At 39.2% G+C, this 9514-nt stretch overlaps 2 long non-coding RNA genes across 2 annotated transcripts; one reads left to right on the forward strand and one right to left on the reverse strand.

The window, feature by feature from the left end:
* Positions 1 to 2559: 2559 nt before the first annotated feature.
* On the reverse strand, positions 2560 to 9378 carry LOC136244483 (uncharacterized). Its single transcript, XR_010695339.1, has 3 exons — positions 9252 to 9378; positions 9062 to 9200; positions 2560 to 2748 (listed from the first exon to the last, which is right to left on the reverse strand). It is a non-coding gene; the product is annotated as an uncharacterized lncRNA (long non-coding RNA).
* Positions 5114 to 5596, forward strand: LOC136244606 (uncharacterized). The gene is made up of 3 exons (XR_010695461.1): positions 5114 to 5210; positions 5266 to 5411; positions 5473 to 5596. It is a non-coding gene; the product is annotated as an uncharacterized lncRNA (long non-coding RNA).
* Positions 9379 to 9514: the final 136 nt, after the last annotated feature.

Below are 9514 nucleotides of genomic sequence, written 5' to 3' on the forward strand. Positions count from 1 at the left end.
AATATGTTACACATTGCTTAAGTGATTTAAAGTTATGCAATTAACTTTGGTGGTGCTTAGATCGTGTCAGCCCTCCTCTGGTAAGTTAAAATGTAAACGAACCTCCAACAATAATTAGCAACTTTTAATCAAATTGTTCCGCATAAAATGTAGCGTAAGCAATCAATTATTGACTGACATATATTATTGGCCAACTCAACATCTATTATCATCATAGAATCTGGATTCAAACACGCATTGTTGTCAATCACATTGGACTGTTGGTAAATGACGAACCTACAGGATTTCATTTGGGTTGGGGGGGGGGGGGCAGAGGACTATATTTTGCCACCCCCTGAGTCATTTCCTAGATGAAGCCCTGGAGGTTTGTTAGAATTAGTTTGTGTATGCTAGTCTGTTATTCTTGGCATGAAAATGGTATTTGTAGCATACTGAATTTTATCTGTGTTGTTTCTTATATTATAGCATACACCACGTTAAGGGACAAACTGCAGTTATTTAAAAGACTCTAGTCATTGGCGGTACTGGCACAATCACCCTTCCGGATGGAATAATGTTGTTTAGAGTAATAAACGTCTGTTACAAGGAAGTCACAACTGAAAGGAATTGAAATTCGTGTCCTGGCTATTGTGTGAGGTAGTGCTAGATTAGTGGCTGTACAGTGACAGCCGTTATGAATAATTTCTGCAGACAAAGAAGACGGAAAACCTGCTGTAGTAAATTGGAAGTGATGAACAATAGAGCTACCTAGAAGGAAATAGTTCACAAAGCAAGGTGAAGCATAGCACAGTCTTATAAGGCTACCTAAACAACAGGAGAATTGACTACATAAGCAATCGTAAGCTGGAAGAGTGTTTGTAATTCAAGTTACACAACTTTCAAGCACCAATGACTCACTTACATTTGGATTTTAGTAGTTTGAAGGTTTGTGACATGTTGTCAAGGGTTGAAGATGTGTTACACTGCTCAGGAGCAAGCCATAGCATAGTGGATCCATTCACAGTGGATAGATGTTGGTTGTTATTTGTGGATAAAGAGCATACATCATTGGTTCGGCAGGAAACAAAGTAGCTACAGCTCTTCTCAGTAGCACCAGGATTACTGTGCTGACCTTTTGTAGTATCTCTAATGGGTCCTGTTTAATTTATTTTATAGAACTTTGCGTGGGTGAGATCAAAGGAAAAAGTGTACTTTAAATTTCATAAAGTACACTCTCAGCTGGCCAACTACTTCATCGACCACAAAGAGTGCTTTATTGCACCGCAGAGTGCTTTATTGAACGAATAAAGCACTCTTTGTGGGCAATAAAGCACAGTTGCCCACGTGCCTTAGTGTAGGCTAATAGCCTACGGGGCTCGCGCCAGTACGATTAATCACCCAAGCCGGTGAAGGCTGATAGCCTTGCCGCGCTGAGTGATCAATCACCCCAGCCAATACGAGTTCCACTACTGGATTGCTTTTATAGACATGCCTAAATGCTTCGATGATGGGTGGGAGAAGGTAACGTTGCTGTTACGTTTGTTAATGTAAACGGACAAGTCCTGGAGATATCACGGACATACTTCACCATGTGACTCACAATAGAATCGATTGTGGGTTGTGAGCAAAACCTGCCAAAATACGTGATGAACGTCTACTATGCCAAACTATGGTGAAATACGCATGAGTTACTTTGTTAAACTAGTTTGTGTGCGTTCAGGCTGCTAATAGTTCGTGCAACGCTTGTTAATTACAAGTCCTAGTGTATGGTGAAGCTACACGACTAGAAAGTTCCATAAATCATTTAAAGCACAGCCTTGCTCGTGCTATATGAAAAATAAAGTACTCGGCCGCGCGCCTCGTACTTTATTTTTCATATAGCACTCGCGGCTATACTTTAACATATACATAAAGTTTAAAATATCAAGTGTTTGCTTCATTAGAAATTGATTTGAGCGTATTTTGAATATCACACATACTTTCTTGAAATTTTGGTGGAATTACAATTAGTAGTGGTAGACTGTTTTGTACTATTGACAAGATTTAATTTTGAATTGTGTGGGAATGCCAAGCAAAATAACTCAATAATTGATGTACCAAAGTTATCAAGTGGACAGTGTTAAAACGAAGTCGACTGACAATATATGACTGATGACTTACGCTACTGCCTTTAACCGGATGCTGCTGAGGAGTGCCACTGCATTGGAAGATGGTACGTTATATACTACTATGGTTATTTTAAATTGTTTATTGTTGGGTATAAAAAGTTTGTGTATATCTTGCTCCAAATGAAATCCCCATAGGTTGGCATACTGCAAGGCCAACAATTGATTGTTTACCCTGATCACCAATGCTTTGTGATGGGAATTATATAGGGTAACATGTGTGGACTTACCAGCATATGTCTGTGTCTTCTTTTCAACATCCCAGTTAATGTGAAACCCAAGGCCTTGTAGTCTTGTGCATAAATTTGTTGTTTTTCTAGTGGTACCCTATGCACAATGCACTTGTTATTTACTTTTTATTATATCATGTACCATAATAGCAGAAAGAGGTTTGTTAAAAATATGCATCCTTAGCAGTGCATAGCAACGTGTTTCGGGAATTACAAGTAATTCATGAATTACAAAATACAGTAATTAATATTCATAACTCCATAGTATATTATCTATGATAAATGTATTTATGCATTAGTGATTGAATCCAGGTATAGCTGCACAGTGGCGCCTGGCTTTTTAGTAGTACAACATCAACTTGTTTGCAAAAATCCTAATGGAACACATACAGTACCTAAAAACCACCTTGGAAAGCATCCTCCAACTCAAAACAACCCTCTGGTGGTCCTTGCACTGATTTACATTCATAATGAACTAGTTTACTGTATGCTGTTACACTGTCAGAGTACACTAGTAATGGTACAATATATTGTATATCGTGATAATTATATCATAACAAAAGCTATATCATGATCAAAGTTGGGGTCATTGTGTGTGTGTGTGTGTGTGATGTTAAAGTTAGTTGTATGTACTATTAGAGTGATTTACATACGTAAATATAATGTATGGATATGTATTATTACAATGTTACATGTTTTGTGTTGGTAGCAAACAAAACGTAGATCAACAGACTGGACCACAAGACAAAGGACTTCGACGTGATTCAGATTCTGATCTTAGTCCAGAGAGAAGTGGACACAAGTCACAACTTATGAAGTGGTCTTGTTAATACAGAGTGTGCGTAATGTATGTGTACATAATATGTATTTACTATGACTTCTCTATGCACGTTACTGCCTTATCGCCACCTTAAATACTGTATGCTCTTAATATGCTAGCAAGAATTACTACTCTAGTAAGTACTGCAATTTTTATTACCACAGGAAGTATAAGAATACACTCATTGTACTATAGAATATTTAGTGCCTCTACATTAAAAATCTTCTCATCTCCATATACATATATATCTCTAATACAACAATAGAAAAATGGGTCTAGTTCACCAATTCGTATGGTGCCTTTGGCTCTAATTACGTCTCCATTTGCATATTTAATTCCATAAATTTTCACATGGTTGACCCTACAGAGCAATGTATGTAATGTGAAGTAATACTATTGCATTACAGTGCCTTATCCTAAATGACATCACAAGATTGGAGACTCTATGTGTGTGTGTGTGTGTGTGTGTGTGTGTGTGTGTGCGTGCGTCGTGTTGTGTGTGGCCTGTCTATACCTGTATGTTCAATTGGGAACGAAAACCCGGCTAGTTTGCATTTTTCTCACACTTCATTTTATGATTCCTTTGTTGTTGAGAGGAAAAAACCAATGGGCTGTTAAAGTTTCAACCTTATCTGGTGAATGCTTTTGGAATTATATTATTATAACAGTAGACAGTGAGAAGAATTTATTTGTACAGTGGCTATACGGAAAATAAAATGCAGGCACTCGTTTAATCTTTGATAAGTTACCAGTGCAACAAGCTACGGAGATGGGACTTGTGCTATTGTGTTCGTCATGAACTAGGGTATTCATTAAGTAGCCAGTGTGAATAGTAAGAATTAGACTAGTATTGTTTAGTAGTTAGGTTTTGTTTACTTAAACCGTCTATTTAGCTGTTTTTTTCGCTCGAGAGAATCATTATGGTGATTAGTCTGGTGCTTAGTCTATATGGCACGCTGGTATACTGAGCACTACATGATGAGAGTCGAACAGCGAATGCAGGTTAGTGATATAACTCATAGCGTACTAGCTTTCAATATCTCAGGTGGCTGCAGTACTGCAGGGGGAACGTCATCGCAACGTCTGGCTTGGTTACCCACAATCGATGTTAGAAACCTGGCCTTTATAAGTGTTACAGTTGTATTGAGAGACTCTCCCCACCTATTGGGTGAGTGGTACATAACAGTTATACAACGTGCACTCGTGCTCTGCCTGTATAAACGCACTTGCCTTCGGGCCTGACGGCCCTCAGGCTCGTGCGTTTATATCAGGCAGAGCACTCGTGGCCGTTGTATAACTATATAATGTACACCGTATGTTTCACAGGTATAATTGCAGTGCATTTTAGTTCGGCGTCTGCCACCAGGCTATCCTTATCTATAGGGTTATAAATAATAACATGTTGTTATGGCTGTTTGTGAATGCAGTTCTGATGCCATAATATATGCAACGTTGTATACAAATGATTGTAGTTTAATGCAATTATCCAATTTTTGTCGTGAATTTAGTGGATGAGATTGTTGACAGTTGATGCTCTTCAAAATATATCAAAGTGACTCGCAATGTTTATATGGTCTACATGTTTCTCTGTCAACAGTTAAACACTCAGACAGTGTAAAAATCAAGTGAGTACACTGTAAATACAGCAATACTTTAACCACTCTGTGTTTGTAGGGACCTAAACAGCCAGATCATTACTTATGGCTAAGGCAGCATCACACGGCATTGCCATTAACATAGACACCAGGTGTGATGAATATTCAAACTGTAACCTATCTTTACAATATTGTTTTTCAGATATTGAGCAGTGACGATTTCCTCATATATCATACTGTATGAATGTACCACTCTATCAAAATGCACACTCAGGCAGGCTCAACTAGTGCCCTAGCATCAATTGAGTGCTCATTACAACTGCAATATGCTGTACCCTGTGTACGGTGTTTGTAAGGAATAAACAAGCCAGACTACCACTCAAGACAATGTCACACAACTTGTCGTTAACAAAGATGCCAGGTGTGATCAAATTCATACTATAAGATCTGTGTTTATATTTCAATATTTTTCTCAGGATTTGAGCTGTGACAACTGTTCTCATTATTCTTCGTTAGGTTTGGCATCATATCCTGTATCAATTCTTCTACACTTGGAGCCTTGCGCAAATCATTTTTGGGCAGCTATAATGAAGTGTTGTGTCTATCACTGAACTTTTAACAGGTGAGGAGTCAAAACTTAATTGTATGTAGTAGCTACACTCTGTACCACTATCTTTTTGTAGTTTTGAGGTGATCAACATACCTGCAACAATACTAACATAGCTACAGTAGGAGAAAGATGGAACTTGGTTACTTACAAAACTCTGTTTACGCTGTGTGTGCTTTTTATCTTACTTTTGTGTAACACTAAATTTGCTAAAACAGCACACTTGGCCAAACAGCACATGTGCACTGTGCTAAAACTGGAGACATTACTTTAGCACACCTAAATGTGCTATTTTAACACACCTGTTTTTACTGTACATAGGCCAGCTTGCACATGTAAGAACTATCATGATGGCAGAGTTGTGTAGTAATTGGGTAAGACAGATTGTCCTAGGACTGTGTCTCAGATGGTCTGCATCACTTTATTTTATTCACGAATATCATTGGTAAGTTGAGTTTTGGATAACCATTGCAATCATATTCCGTGCAGCACAATAGTAAGGAGTGTATAAGTGCTATAGATCATAATAAGTAGTGAGATCCTTAGAAGAAAGTTTTCGCTTATTCCACAACAGGCTGAAGGAAGGTCCCCTGAAGGCCCTTAGCTAGCAACACTCAATAAATCCAACCTTAGCATGTGTCAAAACAATAAAAATAGGTCAGTCCGTTAGTCCAGTCCAGCAATTAGTTACACCCTTATCTCAGTTTACATCAGTGTATTATTTAAGGCAAAATCTAAACTTCAGTCCAAACAAACAGCAGAATCCCATTATGACAAGGTATTCGAATGCTAGAGTGTTTAGATCCTCACTCTGTGCAAAGAGGACCAGGGGAGGGTGTCATATTGAGCCACATATGTAGAGGATGTAGGCGGTGGTGTCTGGGTGCATGAACAGTCCAGCTGGACCAATTGCGACAATAAAAATGATCCTACCATTAAATGGTCCAGGTTAAAACTTCATGAGGTATTGCTAAGTATGGTCACTAAGTGTATCCACGTATAACCTTTCAAGTTTAAAACATGATATTCACGTAATTATATATCTTACACAGTCTGCTGTTTCTCCACAGGAAAATCAGCTATTCTCCAGAAGTTTAGCTAGTAGCTAGTTGTATTGGCTCCTCTTCCGCTTCATGCATGATGTCAACTAAACTAGTTATAGTGATCAGTGTAATTAACCGTAGCAAGAGAGTATAAGATGGTGGATTATGGACCATGCCTCGGACCACACTGACGGAGATTCATTGGACCAACCGTTGAACAGAGAGTTGAATAGTGATAATGACAATTCACTACTAGAGGATGTGTATCAATATGTTACCAATAACCAGTACAGGGATGGCATTACTATTAATCAAAAGCATTTTATAAGAAATTTACATTTCTGATGGTGAGATGATAATAAGGAAATAATAAGGTGCGGGAAGTTTGAGATCGAAAAGAGCAACTTAGAATTGTTCAAGCATGCCACATAGAAGAACTATCAGGACATGTTGGCTACAGGAAGACCTTAGCACGGATCACAGAAAGATTTTATGGAAAGGTGTGGTTAGAGATACAAAAAAAATAGTTCAGTGATGTGATATTTGTCAACATGTAAACAAAAAGCTAAAAACATAGCTCCAACATTGCACCCAGTCCCAGTGAAGTCTCCATGGTACCACATGGGAGTAGATTTCATTGGGCCAATTGCTTAGCAGGAAATCGCTACATCCTAACAATCATGGACTATTTTATAAAGTGGGGCAGAAGCTGTTACATGCAATACTTGACAATTCTGGAGGATGCAATTTTATTTAGGGTGGACTGGAGGTAGGTAGACTTTTCCAGGGATGATGGTGTATAAGCACACTAGCATGCAAAACATGCAAACCTGGGGGGGGGGGGGGGGGGGGGGGCGTAGGAAGCATGCCTCTCATCCCACCAGAAAATTTTGAAAATTGAAATTGAACCTGAGAGTGATTCTAGTACTTACCATTAATATTATTTATTTGACTGTTGTGTTAGGGTGACTACTCACTCTACTAGGGTATACTGATCTCAATGTTTTTATAGTGGAATTGCAGGTAGCTATATTTGGTGTAATATATACAACCAGCACAATTATTGCTAATGCCACAAATATTTTTGAGGGGCTAAACTTTTTGATAGGGGATACAGCCCTCCTTCTCCGCTGCCCCTGGCTACAAGTGTAAGCACAACAAAAAATTGAAACCAACAAGTCAGAGCTACTATGTAGCTGTAGCTATTAACTGTTATTAAGTGAAGGTTCTGATATGTACCATGATTATAAATATAACTGTGTAGCAAATGCAGATCTTTTTTTGTTCAGCCCAGACCATTTTTTCTTTAGCACAAGTTGTCCCCTTGGACCAGTTATGCAAGCACAAGTGGTCTGGCCAAACCAATTGCTAACATATAAGGTCAAGGGGGTGTCACGTAGGTATGCACTGTAGGTAGATCTGCAACCGCAGTCAAAGTCTTGACTGGCTGAAATTTTACTTTGACCTGTGACTAAGAGCCTTTTTCGACCTTTGACCGGTGACTTAGCGATGATATTTCAGCACTTTTCGATTGTGGGTTGGAAGCTTTTACCCTTGACCGTTGAATTGGCACAATTTTGGTGGCCTTGACCTTTGACTTAGACCACGGTTGCAGACCTACCTACAGTGAGTGCCTGTGTGTCACCCCCTTGAAGGTCCTTATATACCCGGACTGTTAGTGCGTTGACAGGCATAAAGGAGCGACAACTGGGATCTCATAATAGGGGATAAGAACTTGATAGTACACCTGTAACACCACAGATAATGTATGTCACATGGATTGGAAACGCCTGTATTATTTACATAGTGACGTCATGGGCTATCACTGTTCTTGTAACCAGCAAATTAGTGTTTGTTGTTTACAGCTGGGTTAGTTGCCACCCACACTTATTGGAGGCTGGACTGGGTAGGTAGTAAACAACAGCGTAAGAAAATTCAGGTTCAAAGGTGAAATATGGTGTTTCAAAACAGTTGTGCAAATTTCCTGAAGAAACAGAAAGTGTAGCATTGTTTTTTGCTGCTGTTTACACCACTTGTAGCAGGTAGAGTGTAGTAGGCTAGCTAGATATTCACTGCTTCACTGTATACTTCCACTGCTTCAATAAAACGTCAGAAAACAGGCACTACTTTGTGCTACTGTTTAGCTCAAGCTGAGTAGTACTGTAGCATAAAATGTATTTCAATGTATCACACATTTCTTTGATTGCATAAATGCGGTGACGAGAAGTTGGCTAATAGCACTGCTGCTGAATTATTAGCTGGTGCGTACCTGCCATTGTCACCTGTTGCAAACAATATTTCTCCCAGTGCCCACAGACACGCTGTGTTCTTGTTCAGTACACAACGCAACACAATAAACAATTTAAAAGGAATGTCCATGCCTTCAAACCTTCAAACAAGCGAGAGAAAGCAAAACAGTCACTCAACAAATTTCCCAATGTATTGGCGCACCGTATTAACTAGGATAGGAAAATAATTTAACGGACGTTTCCAATCCATTAGGAACGCATACATTATCTATGGTAACACTAAATCCCTCTAGGCATTGACCGCTTTTGCTATCCTAAATACCGGCTAATTCTTTCATTAATATAGCGTACGTACACTTGAACCTCAATTCACCTGATGAATGCGAGGACCTATCATCCTCGGCTTCTTCAGATTGCTCTTGTGTCTCCTTGTCCATCTTCGGCAAACCGACACCGAGGTCCGGCTGATACTCGATCACAGTCTCAGCTAGTAGTAGTAAGCGAAGTAACTTCTAAAATAAAATCGATAACATTCTTTCAAGTGACACTAATAAACTGTTTACCTTTCCACTTAGTAACTGGGTAGGGCTCAAGGTAGGGCTGATGGAGGTTTACATTCGTGTCCAGACCCCGTGTTATCGTACAGCGGTTCTAAGAGAAAAGGTCAACAAACAAGCAAAATCACGTGCATGAGATTTTGTCCAATCAAATCAATTCACATTTGAAGTTCAAATTATATTAGCGCACGTGACGTATTGTTGACGCACAGTCGAGCCGCTTGTGATAAACAGTGGGTGGGGCTAGGGGTGGGGTCTGGGCACGAGAC

Source organism: Dysidea avara, chromosome 14, assembly GCF_963678975.1.
Source record: "Dysidea avara chromosome 14, odDysAvar1.4, whole genome shotgun sequence".
In the NCBI taxonomy this organism is placed as follows: Eukaryota; Metazoa; Porifera; class Demospongiae; order Dictyoceratida; family Dysideidae; genus Dysidea; species Dysidea avara.